The sequence below is a fragment of the Sinocyclocheilus rhinocerous genome, unplaced genomic scaffold (genome assembly GCF_001515625.1).
Source record: "Sinocyclocheilus rhinocerous isolate Xijiao unplaced genomic scaffold, SAMN03320098_v1.1 scaffold2770, whole genome shotgun sequence".
Taxonomy (NCBI): domain Eukaryota; kingdom Metazoa; phylum Chordata; class Actinopteri; order Cypriniformes; family Cyprinidae; genus Sinocyclocheilus; species Sinocyclocheilus rhinocerous.
In genome coordinates this window covers 385,666-399,682 of record NW_015659007.1, presented here as the reverse complement: position 1 = coordinate 399,682, position 14,017 = coordinate 385,666, and the positions used below count along the sequence as shown (strand labels likewise).

At 33.5% G+C, this 14,017-nt stretch overlaps 1 pseudogene; it reads left to right on the top strand.

Moving 5' to 3' along the window:
• The first annotated feature begins 2,390 nt into the window (after positions 1–2,390).
• Positions 2,391–14,017, top strand: part of LOC107723215 (mitochondrial coenzyme A transporter SLC25A42-like) — a 15,289-nt pseudogene continuing 3,662 nt past the window's right edge.

Here is a 14,017-nt window from a genome sequence, read left to right as displayed (position 1 = left end):
ATCGTGATTAATCACATCCAAAATAAAAGTTTTTGTTTACATAATATATGTACGTTTACCGTGTATATTTATTATGTATATATAAATACAAACATATGCATGTATAGTTAAGAAAAATATTATGTTTATATAATAAATATATTTATATATAATATAAAATACAAGAATATAAATGTATATGCATGTAAATATTTCCTAAATATATACTGTATGTGTGTGTATTTATATATACATTATAAATATACACAGTACACATAAATGGGTCAAAGACGAAAAAGGGTTTAAGCATAAAAACAGTAAATGTAATGCTGCTTTAAATTGTTGTTGTTTTTCCCAAAAAAATTTTAAAAAGTTTTCTGTTTAATTTAATTGCAATTTTGTTTTTGTTTTTCCGAGCAAAAAATAAATATCATACATTTTTCCCTGATTTACAGAAGAGACCCACTAGAATGTCATTCAGTGTAACAATCTCGTCAGGCATATTTACAACAAAAATCAATTTATGACATATTAAAAGACTAATTACTTTCACCCAATAAAATTTAATATGCTCCCTTATTATTTTATATATTTTAATATATACACGTCAGAATAAGCATGTTTTAATTTTTACATAACTATTGTGTTACACTGAATGACAACATAACATTATTTCAACCAAATTTTAGCATTTTATTCTCCAAAAACGTATTTGAAACCTTAAAAGTAGACACTTTACTTACATTTAATGTGCTTTCTATGGACATATAATCACTTCTGTCCATTTCTTTTGATGCGGACATCTTAACGTCTTTGACCAACATATATTATGTAAACAAAAACTTTTATTTTGGATGCGATTAATCGCGATTAATCGTTTGACAGCACTACTTTAAACATTTTATTGCCACTATTTATAGTTTGTATGAGGTTTTTTACCCACGAATGTCCACTGTGCTTGGTCTGGATTCATTTGAGCTGATGCTGACAGCGAGAATCAAGTGCACTTAATTCAGAAGTGCACTGCTGGATTGTCACACTGTGGCCGTTTTACCCTTAATAATATATTTAATCTAAAGACCATCACCCTGCCAGTTGTATGTGCATTCACTGCAGTGCGTTTCATGCTTATTTTTAACATTCCAAAGTGTTTTTTTTATTAATGCGAATACCCTTTCATGCACAAGGTGAGCCAAAATATGAGTCACAAGTGTTTTCTGTGTTGCAATATTAGCTGAAGCTCTGATTAAACCCGCTCTGTTCTAGAACTGATAGTGTTTGTGATTAAATCAAGCAGCTCTAGGCTCACACTGATGTGTCTATATTACACACTGACCATAATATTCCCTTACAAAAATGTACCGTACATTTATACTGAAATACCATTTATAGTTGCAACTGTAAAATCATAATACATTAAAATATCTAACTGCAATAATATATATAGTATAATAGGCCTTCAAAATATTTAAATTTAATTTTAAAGTTTAGCTTTTATTTCATTTTTATTTAATGCACATTTTATAATTATAGTAACAAGTATTTTGGTAGAAATTATCATTGCTTTGATAACTTTTTTTCTGAGGTATCGTGGTTCAGTAGTGGTCTTAGATATTAATACACAGAAATATGCCATACTAAAATTAAAACCATAAATTATTTTTGTTACTTAAACATTAACTGAACTAAAAATATATAAATATAAAAAAATATTTATAAAATATAAAAAACTTAAACTTATGTTAGTTTAAAGTTTTTAGTTTAGTTTAATAGTTTTACAGTGTATTATTTTTTGTATTTTAGTTTAGTTTAACCATGATGTAATAATTAAAAAAAGACATTTCTAAAAAAAAAAAAAAAACTCAAAACAAATAAAAAAAATATATTACCTACAATGAAAAAGTGAAGTAAAAGACGTTAAATATAAAAAAAAAAAATTATTTAAATATTAATAGAAACAATGCTACATTTACAAAAATGACAATTATTTAGCGATGTAGCCCTAAATGGTACTACTGTTTTTTAAATATTGTAAAACAGTGATATTCTATGTACTATATACTATATATGTACAGTACTGATACTGTATATCAAACTTCAATGGTACCAAGGTGTTTTTAAGTATTAGTTTCTGCGAACGAGTAGTGTTTCAGCAGTGCTTCAAATAAATATATAGTCATTATTATGATCTGATTACCAGATACCAAAATAATTATATGGCACACCCTGGCATTATCAGCGCATCGCGTCCAAAGGCGTAATACTCGTGTCGATACCATAATACTTCACACGTGAACATAAAATATACACGCCTTTCTCGCTATTTCTGGCTTATTCTAGCTAAAACTCCAAACCCCACCCTTTCTACTAATTACTCCCCTCGAACGAGCCTATCCACGTCAGGCGTGCTTCCGCTCCGGACTACAACTCCCACAATGCACCGGGTCTCGCCCTTCAACGCTCGCGTGCTAGTGTGACAGCACCACCTCAGACGCGTGAAGTGCGCAAGTAAAGCAGCTCAAAGTTACAGCAGCAGAAGTGGAAGTGAAATAAAATGTGTTTAACCGGCTTTCCTGCTAAACGGACGCCTGCAGCCGCGCGAGCGGGTTTTTAGTGTGGATGGTAACTGACTAGCTGCCTGCTGTTTATGTAAGTGGATGGTGACTGGAGTTTATCACTTCATCATATGTTTGTTTATGAGCTTAGCAGACCAACAGCATGGGAATGTTTGAGCAGATCGTCATCAGATTCCGCTAAAGTCGGTAGACAGTCAGGTAAGCGAGAGCTCTGTTGAAATGTCATGATAACAGTTGTTTTGCTAACAGGCTAAAAGGCTAAAGCACTTTGATACTGATATTGAGAAATGTGTCATGAGTTCATCTGAGTAAATATTTAATAACGGACGATTTCATTTGACGTCATTTCGCTAAATAAACAGTCATGGTGTGTTTCACACAAAAAAAAACCTATTGGTGTTGAAAAGTGTTTTATATTTGATAGGTTTACATCGTCAAACTTAATCCTTGGTTGTAAATGAATCTGGTGTGATGTATAAATAAGCTTTAATGTTCTGTTGACAGGTATGTTGTATTTGATGCTTTTACTTGGTAAGCTGTTTGTCAAAATAGACAGCGTAATGATTATGACATGTTTCATAAATAAGTGTTTAGGTTGGTGTTGACTAGCTTGGTCTTTGCTTGGTTTTATTAAACACAGTGCTGTTTTAATGCATGAAAAAGTATGTGATGTTTAATATATATATATATATATATATATATATAGTCATGTTAATAAAGCACACCACAAATATCAAATAGCATTTTATCAACAGATACTTTAATAAAACGGTACACAGTGCAGTGTTTGCGTCTAGCGCGTGTTGTCTTCAACAGTTCTAAATATTATATATAAATATAAATATTTAATTTTTTAATAAATAAATTAATGAATTAAAATGCATTAAAATAATGAAAAAAATAAAAAGACTAAATTAAATATTAAAATAAGGCATGCATCTACCAGTACAGTACTATAGTGAGTTTTTTTAAAGTAAATATTAAGCCAAATAGACAATAATTTTTATAAAGCATGCATTAATGACATGTAAATATTATATATAAATATAAATATTAAATTTTTTAATAAATAAATTAATGAATTAAAATGCATGAAAATAATGAAAAAAATAAAAATAGACTAAATTAAATATTAAAATAAGTAATGCATCTACCAGTACAATACTATAGTGAGTTAAAAAAAAATAATGTAATAAAAAGTGAATGTTTTACACATTTATATGAACGGCGTATTATTGTGCCATCTCAAAGAGGCACAAAATCACTTTCACTGACTTTTTCATTAACTGTTCCCTCCTGGTGGAATGACCTGCCCAACTCAATCCCAGCAGCTGAGTCCTTAACCATCTTCAAGAAACGACTAAAAACACATCTGTTCCATCTTTATTTGACCCTCTAACTCTAGCACTTCCTATTCTATTTTAATTCTACTTTATATTTATTTATTCAATTTAAATTTGTTCTCTTTTATAAATGAACGAATGGCGCTTTAGCACCCTTGATAAACACACTTGATGACAGATGAACTGTTTTAGTTAGGGCTGTGCAATTAATCGCATGCGATTGTCATGCACATCTCGTCAGTAAAGCTGGTTCTGTGATTAGTAGTAAATCGCCATCACCTGCTTTCAGATGGAGCGGCATTTAATACACCGAGCCGTAGATCACTGACAAGCTAGGCGTTCATAATCGAATGCGATTCATCTGCGATTATGAACGCGATATTGCCTAATTGTCAGTGAACTATGGCTCTGTGTAGTGCATGCCACTCCATCTGAAAGCAGGTGATGGCGATTTACTACCAATCACGGAACCGGCTTTACTGACGAGATGCGCATTACAATCGCATGCTATTAATTGTACAGCCCTATTTTGCACAGTATAAATTGGGTCTTTATACATGGAAATATATACAGTAGCTGTCTTTTAAATTTTAGGATGTGCACAAGGGTGATTATATTTAGTGGCATCTAAACAATTGAAAAGCCTTGCTTTATGTCACATTTATAGCCTGTCTTAGCATGTTAACATCCGTTTTCTATGCGTGCATAACAGTGTGCAGTTCCACATAAGCCGTTGCTTGTGTTTATACTGTCACTGTTTGTTTGCTGTTGTTATTTTTGTTGGTTGTTTGGTATTTCCGCTCCTTGCTAATCACAAAAGACTTTCAGTGGATCTGTCATCGGATCCGCAGGGAGCATAAAAGACTGAGAAAGAGCGAGGCAGACACGACAGGAGTGTTTTGGAAATGGTCCCAATACTTCAACCCAATGGGGAACAGATCCTGCTCTCAGTCGCCTTGGCGATTTAATCATTAAAAAAACCTTTTCACTCTTGAAATTCTTTAACCCCGTGTCATTTTTAACCCTAGGTTAACAAGGTAATCTTGTTGTAGGTTTCACACTATTAATATTTTACCCAGGATAAAGTATGACGTTGTAAATACAACAAAGATCATTAAAATAAATGATCTTTCTACTTAAAAATTCAGTGTAATGCTTGCCGTTTCTTTGTATTTATTTGTGAAATTTATAGTAATAAATGTTTTCAACACCAGTTTTTCTCTTCAGTGTATGAACATTGTGAAACATTGAAACCAAGATTAGTTTGCTGAAGATTAAAATGCAGTTTCATGCATGAAAATCCCAACTGTGAAATGTTGCTTAACCTGGGGTTTAAAGCTGTTAAAAGCCTAATCATGAATTACTAAACGAGGGTTAGCAAGTCAGTCTGCATCTCACAGCACTAAAGTCTCAGGGTTACAGTGACTGAGTGCGTCACATGTGGCATGCCATGCAGCGTTTCAAGATTGTGCTGCTGCAGGACTTGTGAGGGTCTGAAGGGTTCGTATGTGCTGAATGTGTGTCAGCCTGAAGGACCTTTCACCCACTGAGCCTCGTTCACCTCCACCGCTGAGAATAGAGCTCAGGTTCGACTGGCCGGCTAGTTCAGTGTAGTTTGAGTAGTTCAGATTTTAAAGGGACAGTTCACCCAAAAATAAAAAGTCTGTCATTACCTCACCCTCATGGTGTTCCGGACCTGTATGAGTTCCTGCTCTTTCTTCCGCTGAACACAAATGAAGTATATTGAAGAATGTTGGTAACCAAACAGTTGACGGTAGCCATTGACTTCCATAGTAAAAAGTAAAAAATGGGAGAACTATCCCTTTAACTTTATTTTTAGATTTTGAATTGTATTATTATTTTTATTATTAAAATTTCAGTTAAAGTTTTATTAGTTTTGTTGTTTTTGTCATTTTAATTCTTTTTTTAATATATACAGCGGGTAAAATAAGTATTATGAAACGGATAGTTCCGGTCCTTGATTCTGATTGGCTGAGCCACGTTCGAAGCTGTTGTAAATTACTCTACAAACATACACCTTTGTTTACTTCTGTGTGTTGCTCGGCAACCACTTTGTTGCAACCACAACTGATTCTGAGGAACTACATTGTTTGGTGGAAGAATACTGTTTTTATTAATATCATTACAATTTATTTGCTCTGTTTTATTTTGTGAAACCTTACTACGTATATGGAATAACCGTTTTATAAAAGCAATAAGCCCCGTGAAGCCGTGGTTTACAGTGAATTTATAACAGCTAAGGTGGTTTTACTCTGCTTCACGTCGTACCTAACAACGCCCCTTAGCTGTTATAAATTCACTGTAAACCACGGCTTCTTGGGGCTTATTATTATCTGCAAAATTAATACAAAAATTCTTAAAATGGATAGAATTTCAAGGCCTTGCATCAGTTTATAGTCTTTTTTGCTTTGCTGTTACACGTCACAATTTTTCTCAGTAAATATATTTCTAAAGGTGCTGTTGACATGAAATTTTCACCAGATGTCGGTAACAACCAAAGTAATCCATACATACAAAGAAAACCAAACAAATAGAAATTAAGAATTTAAGTTATGTGAAATAAAATGGAATGACACAAGGAAAAACTACTGAAATGTGTTTAATACTTTGTACAAAAGCCTTTGTTGGTAATGACAGCTTCAAGACGCCTCCTGTATGGAGAAACTATACACAGAACTTAATTTCTGAACTTATTTGTTTTGTTTTCTTTGCATGTATGGATTACTTTGGTTGTTACTGACATCTGGTGAAAATTTCAAGTCAACAGCACCTTTAGAAATATATTTACTGAGAAAAATGGTAACGTGTTCAATACTTATTTTACCTGCTGTATCATTTTATTTCAGTTTTAGTTCATTTAGTATTTCAAGTTGAACTAAATCTTTACAAGGTCTAATATGTTTACATGAACTAACAATGAGCCAATTTTTATAGCATTTATTAACCTTTGTGAATGTTACCTAATAAAAAATGTCACATTCGTGTTAGTTTACAGTAACTAATGTTAACGGATACAACATTTAATCCTAAAAGTGCATTAGTAGGTGTTGGGATTGACGGTGGTTCTCAAGTCCTGGGAGCCTCTGCACATTTTGCATGTCTCCCTTATTTAACACCCCTGATTGAGATCATCAGCTCGTTAGGAGAGAGATCCATGAACTGAACTAATGAGAAGATGATCTCAATAAGGTGTGTAAATAAGGGAGACATGCAAAATGTGCAGAGCAGGGGGCCCCCAGGACTAGAATTGAAAATCACTGATCTAAAAAAATCTATAATTTTGACCCATACAATGTATTGTTGGCTATTGCTACAAATATACCCCAGCGACTTAACACTGCTTTTGTGCTCCAGAGTCACATATGCTGTTCGATAGCTAACTAATATATTTAACACGTTAACAAATTTAACCTTATTGTAAAGTGTTACCGTAAATATTAATATTTTCAATGAGCTTTTATTAATACATTGTCAGGTTTAATTTTAGTTGGACTTAGTTGAGTTCGTTTAGTGTTTTCATAATTTTTATTGTATATTCGATTTATTATTATTTCAGTTTTAGTTTTAGCAATTTTAGTACTTAAATGTATTTATTTCAGTTAGCCACCAAGGCAACATTTCTAATTTTCTTTTGAAGTCAAGAAGTTTTCAGATTCATTGCAACTACCAAAAATGATTATTAATAGTTTTAGTTTTAACACTAGTATTGAGTATATTATCCAAAGTTAAATCGGCTACACCAAGCGTTTCTGATCAGGCATTGCGAACCGAAACCCTTGAGGTCATTGTGAATGTCCGCTGGATTTTTGCTCACTTTTTTTATTCTGTCCTGGTAACGACCAGCAGCAGAATAAATCATGTTTGCATTATATTTAGAAAACTAAATGAAGTTGCTATATCGGGCAGTGTTGCTCAAGCGTTGTTCATATCTCCGGCCATCAGGACCCTGAATAATTCAGCATTTGTGCTATTATTAGAGGTGCATCTATGTGACCCTTTCAGATGTTATTTGATCCAGCCGTGGATTCACAGATCAGCTTCTCTGACCTGCTTCTGCAAGTCAATTGGATTTTTATGCATGAGTGATTTTCATTTTTTATCACAGCTGTTAGATTAATTCAGTATTTGCCATTGATGGTGCTGAAAATCCTGTGAATATGATTAATATGACAAATAATCATCCAGACACGCAGGAGGAGAAGCCTACATCTAACAGAAATATTCCACTTCAAAATCAAAAGAAAAAAATAAGATAAACAAAATGAAACTTTTTGTAGGATTATTTACAAGATTTGCTTTTTTCGTTTGTAAAACTTTACAATAAAATGTAATTTGTTAACATTAGTTAGATTAGTTAAGTTAACATGAACTAACAATCAACAGTACATTAGTTACTTAAGTTGATTAATTGATTAATAATACATCCTTTAAAATCAAAAGTTGTTGTTGCTTACATTAGTTAATCTATGTAAACTAACATGAATAAACAATGAACAGTTATATTTTTATTAACTAATAAAATACATAAACATATATTGTTGATAACAAATAAGACCCTATTGTAAACAGGATTATTATAGTTAACTAAAACTAAAACCATTTAAAAATGTTACTTGAAACAAAATAAATGTTAAGTAAAATAATATAACATATATAAAAAAATCTTATTTGATTTCAGCTATATTTAGTTTAACTTGATATACTAAAATAACTAAAACAGAAATTAAATTAATAAAAACGGTGTAGATTATTAAAAAAAAAAAACGAATAAAAAATGACAAACAAAACAAAACTACTAAAACTTTGAGAAATGAAAATGCAAAATACAAATATAAAAAATTCTAAATATTAAATGAAACTAGCATTATCTCAATAAAAAAGCATTTAGTTTCTGGTTTATGTGAAGTATTACCTTTTTGCATTGTGCGTTACATTATTTGCATGTGAATTAAATACATAATTCTCATTGTTTTGCTTAATGTTAAATTGTTTTAAAAATAATGCCACAATGCAAAAAAGACTTGTTCTTGACATGTTTTGTGAGGTCCATCTCTTATCTAGAAGATGTCTTTGCAGATTTTCTGTGATGTGTTTGGCAGTGTTATATGATATAGTGTTGCTTTCTAATATTTCTCTCTTGTCATTCCAGGTTTGGTTGTGAGTGTGTGTGTTTGCGTGTCGCGCTGGCGTGTATGAATGGATCAGGTCGGCATGGGGAACGCAGAACACCAGGGGGCGCTGACAAAGGGCGAAGTGCTGCCACGCCCCGCCTCCAGCCAATCAGAGGTGAGAATACTCCCTTCTGAACCCGCCCACAGCAGAGAACAGCCAATGAGATTGCACTGTTCCTTTCCAACTGAATTATTTCAAGAAAGTTTGAAGAAAATCCTGTCGTTATTTACTCATCCTTATGTTATTTTAAAACCGTATAACTTTATTTAGGAGCATAAACATCATTTGTGATCATCTGGGTATGACTTGAGGGCAAGTAAATGATGACAGGACTGTTGCACCATATCACCATATCAGTGGACAATCATGGTGTTGTTAAAGAATGCAGATGTAAAAACCGGTTTGTGAGGTTAGGCTGGCCTTCATTCATGCAGCAGGAAGAACAGAAGGCCAGTGTTTGGGAAGCGTCTCAGTGTTTCCAGTCTACAGGAAGTCAAATTACCAGTGCATTACTCACTGATGAGATCAAGATGGCATGCTAGGAAGAACTCTAAAAGCTGTTTACCATTTTATAAGTGGAAAATGCGTGCCGTCATGATCTAATTTCATGGGTTCATTTTTCCCTCTGTGATCTTGGGATCAAATGTCTGTTGGAAGAAAGTTCCTTCCCTCGTCTGATGGTCTTAACTCCAAATGACCGTAGTATTTTCCTTGATCTGTTTTCTTAAAATGGTGCTGTAGAGTCCCACTCAAGCCTCTCACGTGAAGCCAACGCGGAAGTGACTAAAACTGCAATTCATCGACTGGCCACTAGAGGCTCCAAAAGGGAGTCAGTCCCATAGACTCCCCATGTTAAAATGCCCAACTTTACAGCAGAAAAAAATGTTTACAGCCTGGTACAAAAAAAAGATTTTGGTCTATATAGCTAATTTTGCCCTTCATGACAACTGTGAGGGGGGTGAATTTTTTTATAACTCATCCGTTTAAATTATATTAAGCCTTAAAGTTCTGCATAATTAAGGGCGTGGCCACTTGAGTGACAGGTGGATTGCCGCTGCTGTCACCGGCGTCGAGCTAGGTGGGCGTGGTTTCAGCAACCAGCTCCCGCCTCTTTGCCCATTTTCGATTATCCGGGAGTGATGCGCTGCCAAGATGGCGACGACCCGCTCCGCCCACTTTGAGCTTCAAAACCGCTCTTCAGAAACCTGCGGGTGACGTCACGTCACTACGTCCATGTTTTTATACAGTCTATGGTCCCACTATGCTTTAATATTACGTATAATATTTTTAAATTAGTTTTTAGTTGTTGTTGTTTTTTACACTTTGCATTTTCATTTTAATTTATATTCTATTTATTTTTAAATTATTTTTTATTTTAGTTTTAGCTAATTTAGTGCATCAAGTTAAATTAAATGAGAAATGTTCCTTTTCAGCTACTAGCTGAAATAAAATAAATTTATGCATTTTATTTTTATTTCAGTTAACATTTATTTTATTTCAAGAAATTAACATGTTTTTTTAGGGTTTTGTTTCCATTAGTTATAATAATCCTGGAAGCCGGTGTGCATATCACTGGACGGCTCCTATGAAATTAATTTTTAAAGCAAATTTGTGTCTTTAATATTTGCATTATGTATTGACTGTTTTATAATGACAATAAGACACTTGAGAGTGTTATAATGTGACTATATATGAATGAATATTTTCATTTTATTTTTAATTTAATGATTTTGAAGATGCGTGGGATGATTTGAAGCACAAACTAATGCCAAACTTTTAAAATTAGACTAAGAGTCATGTTCTTTTTCGGTGAGCTGATATTATAGTTAGTATGATGATCATCATTCATCATTTTGCATGATGTTTCTTTGTTTTTATTTCCATGTGGGTTGCTGACCGACCCATTTACAGTAAAACCCATCATACATTTTAGTGTTTAATGAACATTCACATGAGCTGTTAGTGTCTGTATAAGCTCTACACAATTAATAGAAATAAAACTGAAATTGCAATATGGCTTGTGATTATTAAATCACAAAGACTGCAATACAATGTTATAATAGTAATATTTCTGATTTTGTTTTTGTTTAGTAATATGAGATTTTTATTTAGTAATGATGATGATCATTTAACATTATTGATGCATAATCACAACACTTTATATAAAAATTGTCAAATTGTGCAACCCAAAAAAATTTAAAATAAATAAATAAATAAACAACGCAAACCTGAGAGGCTTGTAAAGTTTTTATAAATTTTTTTTAGTAATTTTTTGATTATTATTATTTAGTATTTATTCATTACTTTGTTTTAAATCACATTTTAAATTCACATTTTCATCAGAAAAATCACCATTACAATCCCACCCCCCCCCAAATTGTGGAGCTTTAGTCTGTAGCATGTAGGAACATTTTCAGGAAAAAGATCATATTGGAGGTTGTTTTTAGAGCCTTCATATTTTGATTAAGAGGGCAAATTCATTTGTATCAAAGTGACTAAGTGCTGCTCAAACAGAAGACTAGTCTGTAGTTTTCAGTTGTTTAGCATGCTGGGACCTGATGAGTTGAACTCAACCCAGTGTTCCTGCTTTACTCGTGTTCGGACAATCATTCAGGTCAAGGGTTTGTAGAAGTGTGAATAGAAACCTGTTCTGCTTTCTAAAAATTAGAGGGAGAGCTCGAGTGTTTCTCAGAAACCACAGTATGTGCTCGCGCCTGGACATGTTACGGCATTAGCACTGGGTGTGTCTGTTATCTATTAGAAGACATGGACTGCTGCAAGTAATAAATAATAATAAACAATAATAATAATTATTATTATTATTACTAAATAAAAATCTTATTTAATCTTATTAAATCTTGTAAATAAAATTATTATTATTATTATTATTATTATTATTATTATTATTATTTTATAGACATTATTGATGCATAATCACAACACTTTATATAAAAATTGTCAAATTGTGCAACCCAAAAAAATGTTAAATAAATAAATAAATAAACAACGCAAACCTGAGAGGCTTGTAAAGTTTTTATACAATTTTTTTAGTAATTTTTAGATTATTATTATTTAGTATTTATTCATCACTTTGTTTTAAATCACATTTTAAATTCACATTTTCATCAGAAAAATCACCATTACAATCCCACCCCCCCCAAATTGTGGAGCCTTAGTCTGTAGCATGTAGGAACATTTTCAGGAAAAAGATCATATTGGAGGTTGTTTTTAGAGCCTTCATATTTTGATTAAGAGGGCAAATTCATTTGTATCAAAGTGACTAAGTGCTGCTCAAACAGAAGACTAGTCTGTAGTTTTCAGTTGTTTAGCATGCTGGGACCTGATGAGTTGAACTCAACCCAGTGTTCCTGCTTTACTCGTGTTCGGACAATCATTCAGGTCAAGGGTTTGTAGAAGTGTTAATAGAAACCTGTTCTGCTTTCTAAAGATTAGAGGGAGAGCTCGAGTGTTTCTCAGAAACCACAGTATGTGCTCGCGCCTGGACATGTTATGGCATTAGCACTGGGTGTGTCTGTTATCTATTAGAAGACATGGACTGCTGCATTTATTTGTTTCTGTGTGGAAATCCTCATGAGTCAGAACTAATGTGTGATCTCTCTGTGTGTGCGCAGGGTTTTAAACCGGGTCGCTCGGTCTTGAACTCTCTGCTCTCGGGGGCGTTTGCAGGAGCCGTGGCCAAAACAGCCGTCGCCCCGCTGGACCGAACCAAGATTATCTTCCAAGGCAAGAACAAGAACTCTTATAAACCTTCCCTGACTGACTTACAGATGCACTGAAGTATTTAAACACTCAGTCTGGCCTGTAGATGTCTGAATGTCATTGCATTAGTTGCAGATTCTTAGTGTCAAGCGTGAGTGGATCAGTTCATGTGATACTCCTCACCTGTGGTTCTCTGCTAGCACACCTGTGTGAACTTAACAAGGATGCAAACCTGTCACCTTTGCACCACAAATAGGTCATTTGTGTGATTTGTTTAGATCCAGTGAGTTTGGGTCACTTCTGACATAATCTTTTTCCAAATTTGTAATAAGAATCATTTATTAATCTGTAAGTTGTAATAAACCTTGTAGTTGCACAATAATTGTTGCATAGGAATCCATATTTTATATAGGCTAGTGCTGGAAAGTTTAATTTATTCTTTATCAGCTGAAATCGGCTGAAACTCTGAATATTTCTCTTTATCTTCCCATTTTAGTGTCGTCGAATAGATTCTCTGCTAAGGTGAGAATTTTCTCCATCTTTGTGAATACTTATCTGATGTAATGTGTCAGTGGTTTTGCATATTATTTTAAATGTTTGTGATGTTTAAATGGTATCGAATTGGTTTGCACAACAAAACACAAAAATTCTGTTTTATTCTGGGATGTTTGTGGTTTCCAGGAGGCGTACAGGTTAATTTACCGCACGTATCTGAAGGATGGCTTCTTCAGTCTGTGGAGGGGAAACTCGGCCACGATGGTGCGCGTTATTCCATACGCTGCCATCCAGTTCTGCGCTCATGAACAATACAAGAGGATTCTGGGACAGTATTACGGCTTCCAGGGCAAGTGAGTGAGATTTTACTCTCTGCTGCTTCATTACTTTACATTTACATGGACATTTACATTTGAAGAGTTCATTTGCAAAAAAAAATTATATATGCCAGTTAAAAAAAAAGTGAACTGAGTGTCGTGCATTATTCTCCACATATAGCTACCAATAGCTGCTCGCATAAAATTCAAGGCATTAATGTTTGCCTACAAAACCACCACTGGCTCTGCACCCATTTACCTAAATTCATTACTTCAGATTATGTGCCTCTAGAAGCTTGCGTTCTGCAAGTGAACCAACATCCCAAAGAGGCACAAAATCACTTTCACAGACTTTTAAATTAACTGTTCCCTCCTGGTGGAATGACCCGCCCAA